The 19,501-nt window shown below is 39.8% G+C and overlaps 1 long non-coding RNA gene across 1 annotated transcript; it reads left to right on the top strand.

The window, feature by feature from the left end:
* The first annotated feature begins 8,051 nt into the window (after nt 1-8,051).
* On the top strand, nt 8,052-13,530 carry LOC118557725. The gene is made up of 2 exons (XR_004927962.1): nt 8,052-8,116; nt 12,683-13,530. It is a non-coding gene; the product is annotated as an uncharacterized LOC118557725 (long non-coding RNA).
* Nucleotides 13,531-19,501: the final 5,971 nt, after the last annotated feature.

Below are 19,501 nucleotides of genomic sequence, written 5' to 3'. Positions count from 1 at the left end.
CAGCAGTCAGTCACACCTGTTATCATTTGCTGGTTAATTAGTCAAACCCTGGTTTCACCTGTTAGTTCTCTATTTAAACCTCCCTCTGTCTTCAGTTCAGCACTGGGCCGTCATCATTCCTCACCTATCCATGCCAGTCCCCGTTTTGCCTTGGAAGCTTTGTTTTGCTCCTGTTGTTAAGGTTAGTCCTGCCAGTTACTCTAAAGACTGTTCGTTCACTGTTTGTTCCTGGAAAGGCTCTGCTCTGTGCCTTGGTGTCTCTCCAGTTCTGCTAACCTGACTAGCCGCCCTGGAGAAGCTCAGCTCTGGGCATCGGTTACTCTCTAGTTCTGCTAACCTGACTAGCCGCCCTGGAGAAGCTCAGCTCTGTGCCCTGGTGTCTCTCAAGTTCTGCTAACCTGACTAGCCGCCCTGGTGAAGCTCAGCTCTGTGCCCTGGTGTCTTCTATGAACTGCTAACCTGAGTGCTATGAGGCCTGCTACGAGCAGCTCTTAGCAAGTGTGGACTCTCTGTCTCCAGGCCGTCAGCTCCTGCCATCACCTTCACTCAGTTTCTGTGCAACCAGCTCCTCATCAGACCTCCACCCATCAACCTTGCAATAAAGACTCTCAAACTTTTAGTCCCGTGTGTGTGTCCTGAAGTTCATCGGTAAACAAAATCTTGACAATTTTATTATAACTTGGAGTTACTTGCTTTTAAATATAATTACATATTTTAAAACTCCCTTACTTACCAACTGAAGTTGGTAAGTAAGGGAAAGGAACTCATCTAACACATCAAAAGTGTTTTTGGACAGCCAACTGAAAATTTCCAGGAACTATGACAAACCTGATGCTGACATTCATAATTAAAGCATTGACATTTTTATTGTATGATGCATATAGAATGCAAGGGAATTTTCAGAACCCCCCCCCCAAAAAAAAAAAAAAAAAAACAAAAAAAAAAAACACTGACTTTTGTCATTAAGGTGATTGCCCTTTTCTTGACCTTTTTACACTTCGATGCAAATTAAAGTCCAAGGGAATTATAAGTCACACAGTGACAAAGTCAGAGCAGCTCCGTCATCTATAAAAAACATGCCTTTGGAAAACACTATTTTAGTGTTGTTACATTTGCCTTTTCAGGTCTCACATGTTTTCTTTATGAGATTTCACTACTTGTCATTTATACTTTATTCTATATTGTGCAATCACCATGGGGAATAAAATCAGACTAAGTTGGAGACAACATGAAACATGAGACTTTTACAGGCATCAGGGGACTGTTCTCTCAGCTGGAGGCCACTGTATAAACCCCATGGCCACAAACGCTCTCTTTCGCACGCTGTTCCTCAACAGCAGCATTGGAGGGACGCCCACACTGGAGAGACCTACAAACTTGCAGGGTACAAGCTGAGTACATCATAGCCCTGTTCCAACTTGAAAAGCCGACTGGCATGGAAACAGGCTGTTTATGATCTTTCTAGATTGCGCAGGAGAAAAGCTGACCCAGGAGCGAGCCACAACTGCTGCAGAGGCAGAGATCCACCTGCTGCAGAGGCAGAGCTTCCTACGGCCTGAGACCAGTATGAAGGAGTGGGAGCCACCTCCTCACAGCCCCGCTTCAAGCTAGCAGCATCCTCGCTGTGCTGAACGAAAAGCTTCACCCTGCTTCCAACTGGATGTAAAAAAAAAAGTGAACCAAATTGACACAGAGGAACAGACAGGTTTGGCATTGTTGGGCAGGTAAAGTCTAATTACTTATTTGTTATGAAAGTACATTGAAGTTTGCCTGAACATTTTCTTCCAATAGGAAATCTTTATTTCTAGACTATTTTTTTATTAAAATTATTTGATTGGGGCTTTGTTATTAAACAATTTTGAATTGAAGCGTAGAGCATGCAGCTGACCAGCTGATTTTGTTTGTTTATATTAAATCCAGCCACTGCTGTAGATGGATGGCAGACGCTGATGCACACTGATCAAGTTGATTATTGTCTTACATTTTAAGCGATTTAGTAGTAAAGGTTATTGTACAATGTGCACACATCAAAGTTGTAGTCATACATTTTTTAATTCATGTCACACAATATGTCATGGAGTGGTCTTATGCTATTGCTAAAATTGCAGTGTAAAAAGGGCATAAGACTAAGCGTATCTCCTAGTGAAAATATTTTAGGAAAAATCTGAATTTAATGAATTCTAATATTTTTTATTTCTATTTTCTTTTTGGACAAAAGTTATTCATAAATACCCAGGCATTAAGAGAGCTCCTAAAGAGAAAATATATTAGTAATGAGGAGGACTTTTAGTGAGCCTTAGAGTGTCATAAGCAGGGAACATGGCTGAAACAGAGGGAGCTGATTGGCTGATCCACCACCTAAACAGTGGAGTAAATGAGCACATAAAATTCTATAACAATCATACAATTATTGATATCTTAATAAGATAAACTTTATCATCCCCATGGGAGAATGTAATTAGTTTAAGATGGGTTAAAGGTACTAATTTTATTAAGGAAAAATATTGAAAAATAATTAATTAAAAAGTGAAAAAAATTACAAACAATATAGTACAAATTAATTTCAATATCATTTACAGACTGTAAAATAAATTTTGTTTAAAATAATTGGTAATAGTCACTGAAAAACATATACATAAACATACACTCTACATAGAGGGGAGATGAAAACGAGGTTTCTGTAAGGTACATGATGATGTCAGTAGCCTAAATGGTCATCTAAAATTTGCCTGTGTGATGCCATCTCTTCTTGATGGCTTTTGATTGCTGCATGTGGTGCTTCTCACTTTCCAGGTTGGTGCGTAAAAGCAGGGAGAAAATGCACCGTGATCCTGGGATCAATTTACCTTTCAACACTCCTCTTTTCTCTACCCAGAACTGTTCTGGCCCTGCTCCTCTGTCCAGTTTGGTTACCAACCATTTTCCTCCATTTTATGTAGGTTGTTTAGTCAAATCTAATTGCTTTCTACAAGCAGGCAATCCCTGTAAAATGCTGACAGATGCAAGCACATCACTACTAAATAGATGAAGTAGTAAAGTGAACAGTATGGAGAGTAAACATAAGCATATCAAAATAATGATGAAGATAAGGTTCATTCAAAAATGTTGATGCTGTGTGACAATTGTTTAATGTTTTCATCAACATGTCACATATTGCTTAATCCCGAATTGGTTAATTTCTCCCCATTGATTACAAGGTGCACAGTAGTGTTTTTCTTGTTTGTTTCTTGTATCAACCAATGCCAGCTCTAAGAAAACAGTGTCACACCTAGCAACGGGGTCATCCACACCTCCTTACTATCGTAGGAATTTCTGTCATTTTTTTCAGAGTTGCTCTCAGCAGCTGTCTCAATCACTCTTAAGATAAAACTCCATGGCAAGAATTTTTAGGCTGAGATTGGAGCTCTCTAAGAGGACTGAGAATCTTTGTGAATATTGACCCATGAGTCATTGGAGCAGTGCATATTTAAATAGCAAAGGGCTCCAACACATACAGAAAGCCTTTCTGACCTTTCCTAAATGTTTGCGAACACTTAACACCTAAACCCAAACATACTGTTAAACCACTGCTGGTAAATTTCAAGGCATATCAGCTATCTCAGTAATCTCTACATGTTGGAAATGCTTGCTCAATCTCCAGGAGAAAAAAAATCTTGTGTAACATGACAAATATCCTCATAATGCAGTAATGCACTGCAATGATAATGACCATAATATTCGTCTCTCTTTATCGCATCTGGTTGGGAAAATTGGAAGTCCATAAAATAAATAATATTTACGGCGCAACTGCCTCACTTGTAATCGGCTTATATGCAATTTACATAAACCTCAGAGTCCCTTGCAGCGACCCTGATTATGATATTTAAGAGGAGCAGCAAATAAACACAGACTTCATGGCCAATTTTGGCATCATGAGGGAACGACTTGCAATAATCATCATCAGCACTGCAGCAAAAACCCTAAACACCCTTAGCATATGCGATGTTTTGCAGATTGGCTTTGGTAAAAAAAAAAGTTAAACTTTTGCCAAGTTGCCACACAAGCCATGCCCTGTGGTGTTTTAAAGAAAAGTTTATAATTCTATAAGTTTAAGTTAAAGTTTATTATTTAATGATGTTTATTCCAGTTCTACTAAAGCAAACTGCTGTATTTACCTAATGAGTTAATGTGGCCAATGTGATTGTTTATCATTTCAGAGTATGCAATAAAAACTGTTATTGTATTTTAAAGTGGATTGGATATACAGTATATCTGTAATAGACACGGGGAGAATGTATTTCTCAAGTCTATGTGAATGTATGAAAAAAACAAGTTTAAAATACCAGTGGCGACTTTTGAATCGTTCTTACCAGTGAATAATTACTTTTGCATGTTGTCAAAAGCTGCAAATGCATCAGAATATATAAAAAGACTGCATTAGTATGGGAAGCGTCTGTACAAATAAGGAGTCTTGTTTATCCTGAAAACTCTTTACAGCTTTCTCAAAGCCCATGTTTTTATAAGCTTCCTACTTTGCATTTACTTATTTCCGACAACTCTTTCATAAAGTCTTGAACAGTGGAACTATGCAACGACTATAGTCCCTCTGTGAGGTGTTTTTGTCTTCTCAAAGAAACTCTTGATCTTAGTCATGGGTGCAGGACCTGTTTGGACATGGAGCTTTGTCTGTGGTTGCCATTTTGGCAAAACCATAGAAAGCTGGTACAGTTTGTGATTCATAACTTTTCAGAATAATGTATCTTAAATTAAATGCGCGGAAAGTCTTGCACTGTTTTTTACATTTCATGATGTGATTTTCAGATATACAGTGGCCATTAAAGGTGTAAAATTCCTTGTTAAAATGGCTCTATGACATGAAATACAAACTGTGATAAACCATTTCAATAAATAATTTCAAAACTATTTGACCTTTAATGTATTTCATTCAGTTTGAGTAAAATAAAAACCCTACTACATAAAAAAAATAGGAAAAAAATCTAAGAAAGAAAAAGCTGCATTAATCTGGTTATATGTCTTTAGTCTGCCTGAGTTATAGATCATCTTATGAACCTGCAGTGATATTATTTTAAAGCTTAATTTAGCTAAATCCAATGTTTGCAAAGAGGTTTCAAATGAACAAAATTATTTAATTGTAAAAACCCACTGCAATCAGCCTCATCTTGTGCACCTGTGAATCATCTTCCGTGGCAGTGTAATCAATTGTATTCCCGTCACCTGTTGATCTGCCTTTATATGCTGGCTCTCAGCAGACAGTATTTGCCAGATTGTTGAAAGTGGTATTTGCCTGCCTTTTTGCCTGATCTTGAACACGTTCTCATTTCCTGGATGTCCCTCCCTCACCTTGCCCTCGTTGGACACCTCACTGGCTTTCATATCTGGACCTTGACCAAGTTCACGCCCCATGACTTATGCCCCCTGCCTAACCAATGGATCTGTCTGACTGCATCTGCCTCCCTGTATGTAGCAGTAATGTAGTATACACTATATTGACAAAAGTATTTGCTTACCCATCCAAATTATTGGAATTAAGTGTTCCAATCACTTCCATGGCCTGAAGGTGTATGAACTCAAGCACCTAGGCATGCAGACTGTTTGGCAAACATTTGTGAAAGAATGGGTCGCTCTCAGGAGCTCAGTGAATTCCAGCGTGGAACTGTGATAGGATGCTACCTGTGCAGCAAATCCAGTCATGAAATTTCCTCATTCCTAAATATTCCACAGTCAACTGTCAGCTGTTTCATAGGAAAATGGGCATGTTTGGCAGCAACATCAACTCAGTCACGTAGTGGTAGACCACGCAAACTAACAGAGCGGGGTTAGCGGATGCTGAAGAGCATAGTGAGTAGAGTTCACCAACTTTCTGCAGAGTCAATCACTACACACCTCCAAACTTTATGTGACCTTCAGATTAGCTCAAGAACAGCGCAGATAGCGTCATGAAATGGGCTCTCGTGGCCGAGCAGCTGTATCCAAGCCATACATCACCAAACGCAATGCAAAGTGTCGGATGCAGTGGTGTAAAGCACGCCGCCACTGTGACGAATCATGCTTCTTTATCTGGAAATTTGATGGTCGAGTCAGGGTTTGGCAGCTGCCAGGGGAACGGTACACACTGCTTTGTGCCCCTTGTTATGTTTGGTGGAGGGAATTAAGGTGTGGGATTGTTTTTCAGGACCTAGGCTTGGCCTATTAGTTCCAGTGAAAGGAACTCTGAATGCTTCAGCAGACCAAGACATTTTGGACAATTCCATGCTCCCAACTTTGTGGGAACAGGTTGGAGCTGGCCCGTTCCTCCTCCTACATGACTGTGCACTAGAACACAAAGCACGGTCCATAAAGACATGGATGGCAGAGTCTGGTGTGGATGAACTTGTCCGGCCTGAACAGAGTACTGACCTCGACCCGATAGAACACCTTTGGGATGACCGATAGAACACCTTTGGGATGAATTAGAGCGGAGACTGAGAGCTAGGCCTTCTTGTCCAACATCAGTATGTGACCTCACAAATGCACATCTGGAAGAATGGTCCAATATTCCCATAAACTCACTCCTAAACCTTGTGGACAGCCTTCCCAGAAGAGATTAAGGTGTTCTAGCTGCAAATGGTTGACAGACGTCCTATTGAACTCCTATGGATTAGGAATGGGATGTCACTTAAACTGATATATGAGTCAAGGCAGGTGACCAAATACTTTTGACAATGAACTGTGACTCCATGTATCTTAACTAGGGAGTAACTAAGGAAAATGCTCAGCAGAAATTGTCTGTTTTATAGTCTATAGGTGAACAGTTGGTCAATAATTTGAAAAAGGGCATGGTGCAAAAACAACACAGCACATCATCGGAACAGCACAATGAAAGATGGTGGTGTCAGCATTATGTCTGGGTTAGGGTTGCACAAGGCAACCCTACCCTGCAAGGCAAAATAAACTAGCACACTGCTAACTTGTTTCACTACAGTGGTATGTCCGTAAACTAAAATAGTATGTTAGCACTACATCTAAATAACTTACACCTTTCGAAATGAAAAAATCTGGAAGTACAGTATATAAGTTCAAAGTCTGGGTTTGATTTGGTGACTCTGCAAATTTGCCTGGATACAACATTACCCTTCCACATGCCCTTAGCATACAGCTTGAAGTCATGGAAATAGGTCTCATTAATCAATGAATATAGTAACATAATTCTGTCATGTTTACATTTCCCAGAAGCAACAAAGCAGTCGGTAAAATATATTTTATTGTAAGAATTGATTTATGGGAGGTGGACCGGAACTGGTACCGGGTACTGGGAGGACTCAGGGCATCAACTGGAAAATAGAGAATGTCGAGTGAGCACTGACAACAAGTCAGGAGGTGATTAAGTGGAGCAGAGGCTGACATACGGATAGGGGGAAGACAGGACTCCAGAAGAGGGTAATGCTGGCAGCAGCAGTGTCTGACTGGGCATGTGCGGTAGCTGGCAGGTGTAATGAGCTCAGAATTGTGGACAGGTGAAGGCTCGACAGGAGGAGACACCCGCAGAACCCCAGGAAGGCATAGGTACTTGGAACAGGCGACGTTGGTGGAGCCACGGTGAAGCGGGAGACAAGGACACCTGTAGGCTGACTCCGAACAGGTCCTGGGAGCAAAGGGAAAAGGAGGGAGCAGACAGCTGATAGCAAGAAGAAAATCATGAGCACTGGTCGGCCAGGTACCGCTCAGGAGAGCTAATGCTCTGATGCTTTCCTTCTGGCTTCTGCCTCCTTAAAACGACGGGTTGTTGGATGACCTGCTCCAGGTCCCATGAGAGAGAACCAACATACAGGAGGAAAGGATCATGGTGGTCCGTTGCTGGTCCTCTTCTTCTGATGAAAATTGTCAGGACAAAGCATCCGGTTTTACTTTTTTGGGGCCGGATTGGTAGGTGATGGAGAAGTTGAAACAGGAGAAAAACAGTGACCAACGGATAGGTGGAAGACAGTACTCAAGAGGAGGGTTAATGGCGGCCGAGCATTAGCTCTCCCAAGCGCTGACACCTTCCTTCTGGCTACTGCCACCTTAAGTTTGCCACTTGATTGGAATAGATGGGAAGCACCTGTGCAACCGTCCACCTGTCCCACCCTGCTGGAGAAAGGTAAGGCTGCACCACAACACTCCCCAGCACAGAACAACAACCGCATACCTGACAATTTAATTCATCTGTAAGGTAACCATATTCTGCATTGATTCCAAGACTTTTGGAGACATTACCTGGAAGCTACTGGAGAAAAATCAAAGTCAAATGTTTTTATTTGTTTCCCTTGCAGCAAGTCCAGGTCATTGGGAGAAATTTGCTTTGGTGTTTTATTGCCCCAACACACAATGCACTCGTCTGTAATTTCACATAGATAGAAAAATAAAACCATTCCTTACAAAGTAGCTGCAATTATTTTTTTTAAAGGAAAAGAAACACTATTCAATAAAACGACCCTCTTTAGAAACTGTTGGTTAAAAACAGTATAAAAAAAGAGAACCACATTTTTATCCTCCAGGTTAAAAGAGAACTGAAACATCCAATAGTCCCCCCAAGCCCTTGCATTTATGATCACAGAACTAAACTAGATAATGAAGAATTAATTAATTTTCTTTGTGACTTTACAGGTTTCCTGGTTGTCTGTTTATCTTTTATTAAATGCTCCTTAATTAGCTAAACTGATGATGGGATGAAGAAATGTTTGTACTGGTTGTGCTTACAAAGGAAAACTGTGTCTTCTCTCTGAGTTTAGCAATGCATATTTAGAGTGCAGAAGTTGAGAAGTATCTGATGAAAATGCTCTCTCTGACTGTCTGGGGGGTCACCTGTTCAAAAAGTTCCTGGGAGTAAAAGGAGCTGTTATAGATATAATATTTTGTGCCGTCTTAATTGGTTATAAATCTGAGCCCTTATTTGACTGTTAAATTACCAAACCAACAAGTGATGGCATACATTAATACAGACTCAATGATTGATCTCTAAACTACATAATCTCTTTACAAACACCAAACACTCTCAGGCTGCAGAGAAAGGGAAAATGCAGGTGGATCAGAGCACAAACACTTTCCACTTGTGTTTGCCAGGTGAGGTTACCGTCAATATCTGAAGGAGTTCACTTGCTGGATGTTTTCCTATGTGAGGCCACCGGGAGATGATCCCCAACTGACCAAGGGTACACCAGCATCTAAAATGTCTTCTGTAATAATTTGGAGTTAGTGAGCATCACACCAATTAACACAACCTTTCACTGCCAACGTCTGCCTTCGTGAGTTGGAATCAGTGTTTAACAGACTGAGTTTGACAGTGTTATCAGATCATTTCACCACATGTTCATTTGGCTGAGAGCTGACAGAGGCATTGGTATAGAGAAATGATAGAAAAGTGAGTCACTATTTTTCTAAAAGAGCCACATTGGCAGAACAAAGTCATGAGGAGAACCACAATAAGCCAAGTCACTCAAACAAATAAACATGGAAACGAATAATTTGATAAAAAATTAACTCGAAGAATCATCACTGATGTCCTTATCCCATTTCCAACATATTCATGCTTATTTTTGTTTGTTACTTCTTCAGTCTCTTTATCCTCACTTTTTCTCAGGCCTGATTGCTTTCTACCTGTTTGATTATAAATTGTTCAATTTTGCACGCTGTATGTGTCACGCTAGCTAGTAAAATTACTGTTGGCTTTTCTATCACTTTACAATTGCCATGTTGCAGCGCATTATGAAAAGTGCCTCCATCGCCAGGTTTGACAGTATCCCCCTTGTCTTAACAATTATACCTAAGAAAAAAATAGAAACATAATGCAAATGTATGTGTTTGTAATATAGACTGCATTATATGTTTCTGTAGCATGTTTTAAAAAATGTTTTGGCTGTGCTGGCATATAATTGTAATCTACCACTCGAGCCAAAAAATAAGACATTGCGAGCTGCATGATGCTTGCAAGCTGCACAATCAGTATCCCCTTTGTAGAGTGTGAATAAAAAAGCTGAACTGACACAGCCCTGAGGAAGACCAGAACTGCTGGATTCAGTTAACTTTCACCCGCTGTGACCTGTTGGACAGAAAAGAATGATAGCTTTTATTTACAAATGGATTCACATTCAACTGAATACATTTTTCCAGAAGGCAATATGGCTGGATTGAATTAAAAGCAATGCTAAAACAAATAAGAAAAACAGTCTTGCATATTTGGAGGGATTTTTCAGGTGTCTTCAAACCTGATGCACAACAGTTAAAATGGAATCAGTGCATCCAGTGTTTCCTATTATATGCAAAATGACATTGATTTAGGTGTCACTCCACCTCCATACATAACTCATTGATCAGTAGTTTCCCAAGGATTTTCTCTGTTCCATTAAAAACATAATTAATATAAAATAGAAGATCAACGGTAATCTCATGATATCTGGTATGTCTCATTAGTCTGGTGCTGTAACACAATTCAACATTGATTCTCAGTGTTTGGGTCACCTAGAAGCTGTTAACCTTTGAAGGGCCTTTTTGTAAAGGTGTGTCATTATCTGGGATTTGTTGATAGTCCCTAACCATTCAGTAGTGAGTTCACAGAGTCTGTCCACTATCCCTGTAACACCACATGGTATAAAAGCCATCACTGCCTGTAGTGAAGCACAGAATGTCTGTCATTCTGCTGGTTCCACATTCCTGAAGTTTGACAAAATAATTCTAGCACAGAGGAAGTACATTTAAGTGTCTCAAAGACTATTCCTGGTTGCTTTAAACCCGATCATCTGTTTAGAAAGACTACTCCTCCAGCAATTTAAAACTGTTCTTCGTGCTCGCTATGACTAACATTGCGTACAGAACAAACAGGTCAACAGAGGAGGCAGTAATAACAGCTATTCACACAATCCTGAACTACCTGTACGATGACCCCAACGGCAGGATGCTGTTTGTGGATTTCAGTTCCCCGTTTAACACTGTTACTCCCAGAAATATTTTCCAAACGGAATAACCTGGGCCTGAGCACTTCAATGTGAGGTTGGATTCTGAATTTCCTCTGGAACACACTAGAGACTGTCTGGATGGTTAAACACACATCATCAACACTCATCCTGAAAACAGGGACAGGAGCGTGTCTTTAACCCCATTCTCAGTTCAATTTTCACACAGCCTACAGAGAAGTGGTTGATCAATTGACACTATGGTGTTAGAAAAATAACCTGGACCTCAACAACTCAAAGACAAAAGAAGCAATTATGGACTTCAAGAAAACCAACAGCACCACACACACTCCCCTCTTAATACACAACAAGAAGGTTAAAAGAGCTGATAATTCCAAGTTCCTTGGTGCCCACATCTCTGCTGAGATCACTTTGAACACACACACACACACACACACACACACACACACACACACACACACACACACACACACACACACACACCAGGTGGGGAAGCCCAGCAAAGACTTAATTTCCTCAAGAAGTTAAAGCACATTCTTCCTCACTAACTGCTCACGACCTTCAGTCGGTGGTAGAGAGTCTCCTAGTGTAGCGCTGCATTGTGTGGTTCTCCAGCTGCTCTTGGAAGAACAGGAAGAACCTGTAGTGGAACAAGTTATTGAATCACATCTTGCTCTCTCTAAGAGTCTGCAGACTGCAGCCTGCAGACTCCAAAAGAAAGCCAGTGTCATTGGAACAAAATCCACTCACTCTGGACACATTCGTTTTGCTCCACTCCCATCCAGCAAAAGGTTGAGGAATTTTAAACCAAATTCAATGGTCTTAAAAATTGTTTTTATCACAGAGAGGTCAAATCATTCACCCCTATTGCCTAGAGACACATGATGGATAGATGGAAGAAATGATGCTGATAATATATTTGTGTGTAAATATCCACATTACCAAAAGAGAGCTGCTAAACTCTCTTTTTAAATTGTGTGAAACAATGACAATTCCAACTTAAAACTAACTTCACTGCTGGAGTAAAAGAGGGCATTTGGAGGGAAGGAGAACGACTACCCAAGCAAAATAGTTTGAGGTTGGAGTCAAAGGACCATGCCCCTGACCCCTCCCCATTCCGCAATCCGCAGCCAGGGGTTATTGGTTCAGACTGAGAGATTTGCAGAGGTTTTGCAAAGCAAAGTGGTCAAATATTGCCAAGCCAAAAAGTGAGGTGCAGATAACGGAAGACTGAAGGCTGAAATTCAATCAAAAGCTGCTTCAACCAGAAAATTGCATCCTTTTTTCATTATTTTTCTTCTTACAGATTAGGACTAGATGTACGTATGTCAAAATATTTATAGAAAAAGTTTAGAGATAGTTTGTCAAGCTCTCATTTCTAGAAGGAGTGTGTATGCTTTTGGACTCCACTGTACACCATCAACAGACGCCAGTCAAAACTGGTGTTCATTTACTTAAGCCAATATATTCGATAAGGCATGGGTGGAATCAGTGAGACTCACATTCACAACTAACAGAAAAAGCAGGTCTTAGTATGCATAGAAATCAGACATTTCAGTCTGAAACATGACAAAGTGTGGAAAACATGAAAGACATGAGTGCACTGCATGGCATGATGCAGAACAGCTGTTTCTCCTCAGATGTGTCTGAGGAGAAAATGACATTTCTTAAATCCTAAAGTATGGCTAAAGTTGTTCCATTTGGCCTCTCTGACTTTGTGTGTCTGACTTAACCATTGTTGTTTTCCTTTCATTCAGCTGCACTGCCTCTGCAAAGACAGCGGATGTCTGGATTGGTGGAGAGCTAAATTGCTCGGTGTGAGCTCCGTCACGGCTCAGCTCTCCTTGAGATAATGAAATGACAATTAATGGGAAAGCTGTTGCCATTCGCTCATTTGTTAGCTTGGAAGTGGAGCAGCAGCGTCGGAGGAAAGACGGAGCGCTGCAGTCAAGACGGAAGCTGGAAAGAGCTCAATAGTTGGTTTAATAGCACACATAGTGGGCTATTGGATGTCAATAATTTATGTAAATTAGGAGCTGACTGAATAAACAGATCATTTAAAAGCATTTTGTGTAATGGTTCACAGCCAGTGTATGCGTCTTTAAGGCTGGCAAACAATGAATATCTGTAGATCCAAATCCAGCCCATCTGAGAGTCAGCAGATAAGACTCAGAGTGAACAAACACATGCACATAACGTTATCTAAAGAAAATAATTAACCTTTCCTCTATGTTTTAGGCTGTGGAAGGAGATGGGGTAACTGGGGGTTACCCAGGTAGCACAAGGAGACCATACCATATTTTAACCCACATACAGCAGTTAGGCCCCATTCACGATTTTAACCAACAACCTTCTAAATCTAATCCCTGCTGAATACCATATTTATGTGCCGTTCAACTTTGTGTTAATTCAGACCCGGCGGCATGGGTGGGCATTGGGAGGCCGTGCCCACCCGCTGAGCCAGCCGCGCCCGCCTTGGGCAACTTAAAAGAAAAAAACAAGACCAAATCTTAAACTCTCTAGTGTTAAAAGCATAGAACTGTTAAACATATAAGAACATGCTGTTAGCATTCAACTGCACTAAAGCAAAGAAAAGAAAAAAAAACTCTGCACAAAATGTACAATCAGGCAACCAAATAACACACAAGATCACTTTAACAATCATGATAAATCAACCGGGAAAAAAACTGCTATCAATAGCTTCCCAACATGAGTAATAAATCTACCTTAATATAAACTTAATTTCTCTTACAGAGTATAGCTCAATCAAACACAGCCATGAAGTATTTTTAAGTTGATCAGTAGAACTCAATCCCTCTAGGGCCGTTTACATTGACCAATACAATTTCACAGTGACACTTGATTAGCCATTCTTCTTCTCTTGTTTTACTATAACTAAATAATCAATATTATTTGTTATAGCTATTCATTGATGATGTCCAATTCAACTCATTTCAAATATAAATCGATCAGTAAAATGAGTTCAAGGAGATGGCATTTTATCAAAATGGTTTTAGTTTTCTTTCAGACATAAACAACTATTTTGATTTATTTTGTTGGTAAATCTTTCTAAAAGCCAAACAAATGTTGTGAAAAGCTTCCCAGATTGTTACAACCTGGCCATAAGCTATTTTTGTTCCAGCTCAATGTGTTCAAAAGAAGCCTGACTGGGATGAAACCTGCCTAATTTGGAAACATTGAATACACTATTGCTTTTTGTTTGTTCGTTTTTTTAGATTTTTAGATTGAGAATTTCTTTCTCAGCACTGTAGGAGTGCTCAGCACTGTAGGAGCCTGAAGAATATAAAATGTTTTTTGAAAAAGTGTGCCCCCCTTAAAAATGTGAATGCCCCCCTCCCCCTGTAATTTGTTTCTGCAGCCGGGTCTGTATTCACTTCTCTTTTAATCTTGTTGTCACCTTGCTTTCTCTTTGCATTTGGGTCCTCCACATTGTCAAGTTTATGGTAAGTAAATATTTAAATCCTAAAATATTCAGTCTGCTGTTTTCACAGACTGATTTTTATTTTACAGGGGTTCTGCTTGTGCAAATTTCCAGTTATCCGGGTCGCTGCAACAGCAAACGGGCTTAAATCGGAGGCAACTGGAGCGAACTGAGCAGAAGTCTGGTTGTCTCTGATTTAAGTCTGTTTGCTGTTACAGGGGTTCTGTTAAAACAGTTAGGAGCTCTCAATAGCTTACCTAAAGTAGGTAACTATTGGGCTTCTTTCCATATTCAAATTTGTTGTTTTCCTAAATTCAAATGTTTCCATTTTATTTTTTAATCTTTAAGTTTTACAGGTAAACATCTAAAAGTATCTCTTCAGTAGGCGCACAAGATTCCCACAGCTAAAACTGAAATAAAAAAAGAAATAAAAAGAAATTGTGTTTATGGTAGTCTTAAGTGAAATTTCGCCACCAGGTGGGCTGTTGAATACTCTCACTAGACCAAAACAAGATGTGTGATAAGCCACACCTCTCCCTACCTCCACTCCGACTGCAACGCTGCACCCATTTCTCTTACCCTTCTCAGCCGTCGCTTTGTATGCGCATATTTGCAAAGGAGAAATACACAGCCAAAAAGAATCACCTTTCAGAGGAACATGTCAAGTAAACAAGTAGGTAATTCATGACTTTATAATGCTGTTAGGAAGAGAACGTTTCCATCTGCTGGACATGCTCCCCGCCATTTTGCTCATACACTGCACTACTCTGATGGTGGCATTTTATAGGCAGGGAGGGGCTACGCCCTGAGTGGCAGCTGTTCTCATGGACGTGCATGCACGGCCGGCTTACCCAACTTTGTAAATAAGAGACTGGAGAACAACACAGAGATGTTATGCAATGTCATTCCATTTCAATCTGAAAAACTCACACGGAAAGAAGAGACAATTTTATTGATACAATATTTTAAGACTTTGGCGCTCAGAATTATACTTCAATATGCATAAGCAGGTGTATGAGAATAGGGATGTTTCCCCCCCAGGCCTGAAACTGGTGGTGGAGTGGAGATAGATGAAGTTGGTTTAGTCCATAGACGCTGGTTTGCGAGATGATCTACTTGAGCTGAATTGGTGGGATCCAGTAGACGGCGTAAACTGGTACCAGTACTTCACTCAGGGACCCGAAAGATAGATGTCCAACTTGGATAAACACATGTTTGCATGAACCTGTCCATGATGAGCAAGCATGAAGCGACTGTGGAGAGGAAAAACTCCCCTTGGGAAGAAACCTCTGGCAGAACCAGGCTCAGCATGGCGGTCTTCTGCCGGACCGTTTTAAGGAGTGACTGAGAAATCCGTAAGAGTCTAGGAGGAATTACACTCTGATAGGGACGAGGTTGAAGGAGGACCGTAGGAAAGACAGGCGGAGCTTGCTACGATGGTGGAGAAGGGGATGGAGGTAGGTTGAATCCAGTCATCAGAGTCCAAACCAGACACACACAGCCACCGCTTGCTCGCTGAGGAGAAGGCTGAGACGTGGATTTGAAGTTATTTTACAATGAACCCAGGATGCTGATTGGCTTCGTGGAGGAGCAGTTCAAAGCTGATTGGCTTGCGATGAAGGCGGATGAGTCTCTGATTGGATGAAGGTGGGCAATAGAGTTTCTTCAATTGAATTTCCGCTTAAGCTCCATAATACATCTAAAAGATACCTTTAGATCTTCACAAAGCTTTTTTAGTTCTTTCTATCTAAAATAATAAAATTTTGCTAATTGCTCCTTTAGGTGAATGGCATTTCTTTTTACAAATGTTTCTTTTAAAAAACACAGTTGTTTCAAATGACAATAAAGAAAAAGAGTTTTGAACTTGTTGCATCTCAGACTCTGTATAGCGTTTTGGACTGGCTGAATGTTGCATGCAGCTGGATTTGGACTTTTCTCCATTAACAGTCATGATCACATTTATTGTGATATTGTTTCAGGTGAGCCATTTAATCCAGTGTAGAGGGAGCTATATACCCTACTGCAGGTGCATATGCTGACATAAAGTGTGGTTTGATCTACTTGTCTTTCTCCACTCTTGCTGCATGATAAATCGTAATGTTCCCGAATCTCAGACTTTAGAGATGCTGGAAGTCCTCTGCTTTGTTTTGGTGTCACATTTTAAAGTTGCCCAATGGAATATAGCATTGCTGACTTAATTCTGCACATAAACATTCTGTATGGCTTCAGGTGTAAAACAACAGATATTTTTGCTACGTACACTTGTAGCGTTACTTCCATAGTAGTTTATCATAATAAGCTTTTGTCGGCATTGTTATATGATTAAACAATTTTTGTTTCTTCTGGCCCTTTCTCTGGTTGAAAAACAATGTCAAAATCAAAATTTACATCTCAAACATGGTGACTCTTATTTGAATTGTGGACTACTGATTTATCATCTATAAACAAATATTTACAGTGATTCCAAAAAAGATGCAGAAATATTTGTGTTTTCTATTGATGTCATTTTAGTTTCAAATGCAGAATTGCTTCTTATTTATGTGCAAACGGGAATGTTATTTTAAGCTGTTGGCTACTCAGAGAATATCTCAAGTTAAAAATGAATTCACTCATTTTGAAAATGCCACTGTGTAGTGCTACTGTTGTTAATTAGGTACTGTAAAAACACATTAGGAGTTAAAACTGTTAAAATAATAATGTGAAGTAAAAAAAATGCAATTGTAATGGTGTTTAATAATTTTATTCTTCCTTTTTATTCAGGAAAAAACACATTCTGGGCTTTATAAGTTCTGCTTGCCATAGGAAGGTCTTTGTTACATACCTCAGCCTCCCATTGTCTTCAGTAAATAACTGAAGAAGTCTATGTAAATAATATTCGAATGAAAATGTAATGATGGTTTAGTATGCAGGCTGTCCTCCATGTTTTATTGTTATAAATTGAAATAAGTGTTTATAATTTATTTAATTAATTATTTATATAATAATTTATACTTATATACTGTATTTGAATGTATCTTAGTCAAACATTGTTAAACTGTACCATTTTTACTGTATCTACGTTTTGTGTAGCTTCACTTGGCCAAAACCAGTTCCCCAAATGTAGCGTATTTTTTGGACAATAAGGCGTACCGTGAATTTACGTGTATAAGTGTGTCTTTGTCCACATATAAACCACACCGGATTATATGTTATATGGTAATTAAGGATGATCTGCCTCCCCTGGATGTCACAGCTAACAGAACAACAGACCAGGGGTACTTACTATGAAGAAAAAATGACAGAGAACAAAAAGTTAAAAGTTGAAATAACAACAAACAATGCAAATTGGAGAACAGTAGGAGAATTCAGCAGAGTGAGAAAAATAGATCTTGATATCCCCCAGCAGCCTAAGCCTATAGCAGCAAAACTACCGAGATAGCTCAGGGTAACCTAAACCATTCTTACTAAGCTTTGTCAAAAAGGAATGTTTTAAGCATAGTCTTAAAAGTAAACAGTGCCTGTCTCAAGGACCAAAACTGGGTTTTGATTCGTGAAAGACATTGTGTGAGCTGACCATCCAGTGTTCCTTGTCTGACTGCTTATCACCAACCTGTCTTGTTCCTGTTTTCTCCTGCCTGCCTTGCCCTTATCGGACTCTCCTGTTGGCTTTTGTATTCTGGACATCAACCTACTCCCTTGCCTCTTGACCTAAGCTGCCTGTGTCTGCCCCCGTCTGAATTCTCCTGCCAAGCCTGGACCTCTGACCTGTCTCCTATCCCTGCCCCGCTTGGAAACCTCTGCCTGGTGTGTGTGCCTCCTTTTACCGATTCTCCCACCTGGATCCTGGATGCCCCTCTTGCCTAGCCCTTCTGGAAACCTCTGCCCTGTGGACTGTCTCCCTGTGCATGACCCCTGAACTGACGACAACTTCTCCACCAGCCTTTGTCCAGTCTAGCCATGCTGTGATTGGGATCAGTCCCTTAATGAGAAAGAACATTAAATCAAATTGATATAAAGTTTTGGAAAACAAGGTTAAAAAACTGAAAAACCTGTATGAACGGAGATATTTTAATATGACAGATGTCTGTTTTTATCTTCACCCTGCACTGACCAGCTGTTAGCTATTATTATACTTGAGTCTATAATGTTTGTCTTTTGTCTTCTATTTTTACTTGGAGCCTTGCAGTAAAATGTTGCTCAAATGTACATTGCAAATGCACTTGAATGACAATAAAGTCTGTCTATTTCTATGGCCATGTTTCAATCAATGTTTTTAAAGCACATTTTGAAGTATTGCATTAGAAAAGCTTGATGGAAATGGCAAAAGTCAAAATAACAGTTTAGCAACAAAGTTTTTATGCTCCCTTGAGGTGGTTTTTGTTTTTTGTGAAAAAGAGTTAATGCGCAAAACAGGAGATGGAAACATTTGCCGAATAAGTTCTGACGTTGTGAACATTTACCTCACATGACTGATCAGCTGTTTCTGCTGTCAGCATCTTCCTGGATATTACCATAACACTCGTAGAATTGCATTTCTTTCTCTACATCTTCAGATTGCCAGTAACATGACTGATACTAGTTAACATGAAATGACAATTATAACTTGCCCGATAGCAACGCATTCCTAAAACCTTCTCTTCTTTTGTAGCTGTGTGACCCATACTCGTTTGCAGCCTCTACTTACTGTTTATCACAGCCATGTGTAACAAAAAATTCTGATGAAATAACACTTTGTGTAGCCTGGTTAATTTGCTTCAAACCAGTGGATGGAAACAAATTCACATTTTCTTTTTTAGATGGCTTATGTCTATGTCTAGCTGGAAAAATATTCTCTTCTCAGTGAAAAGGCCGAATTAAGAGTTTCTACTTTAACCTGAGTTGATGACAATTAAAACCCTGCCAAAAGAACCACATTTAAAAGAAGAAGAAAAAACAAACAAACGCAGAATGGTCCCTTTAGGGGATTTTTCTTGATGTTCCAATAATTTAACTGGTTTGAGAATTAAAAAAAGGTTTAGTGAGTTTTAAAGCCAAAGGAAGGTGCTTGTTCTTTGTTTTAACAGAGAGATGTTGGATGCTATATGATTACTTCAAATACTAAAAGCACATAAATACAATTTTGATGGTTATCTGAATAAATGGGTAGAGCTGATGT

This window comes from Fundulus heteroclitus, chromosome 3 (genome assembly GCF_011125445.2).
Source record: "Fundulus heteroclitus isolate FHET01 chromosome 3, MU-UCD_Fhet_4.1, whole genome shotgun sequence".
Classification (NCBI taxonomy): Eukaryota; Metazoa; Chordata; class Actinopteri; order Cyprinodontiformes; family Fundulidae; genus Fundulus; species Fundulus heteroclitus.
Note: the sequence above shows the minus strand (reverse complement) of the source record. Positions and strands in the feature narration are given on the sequence as shown.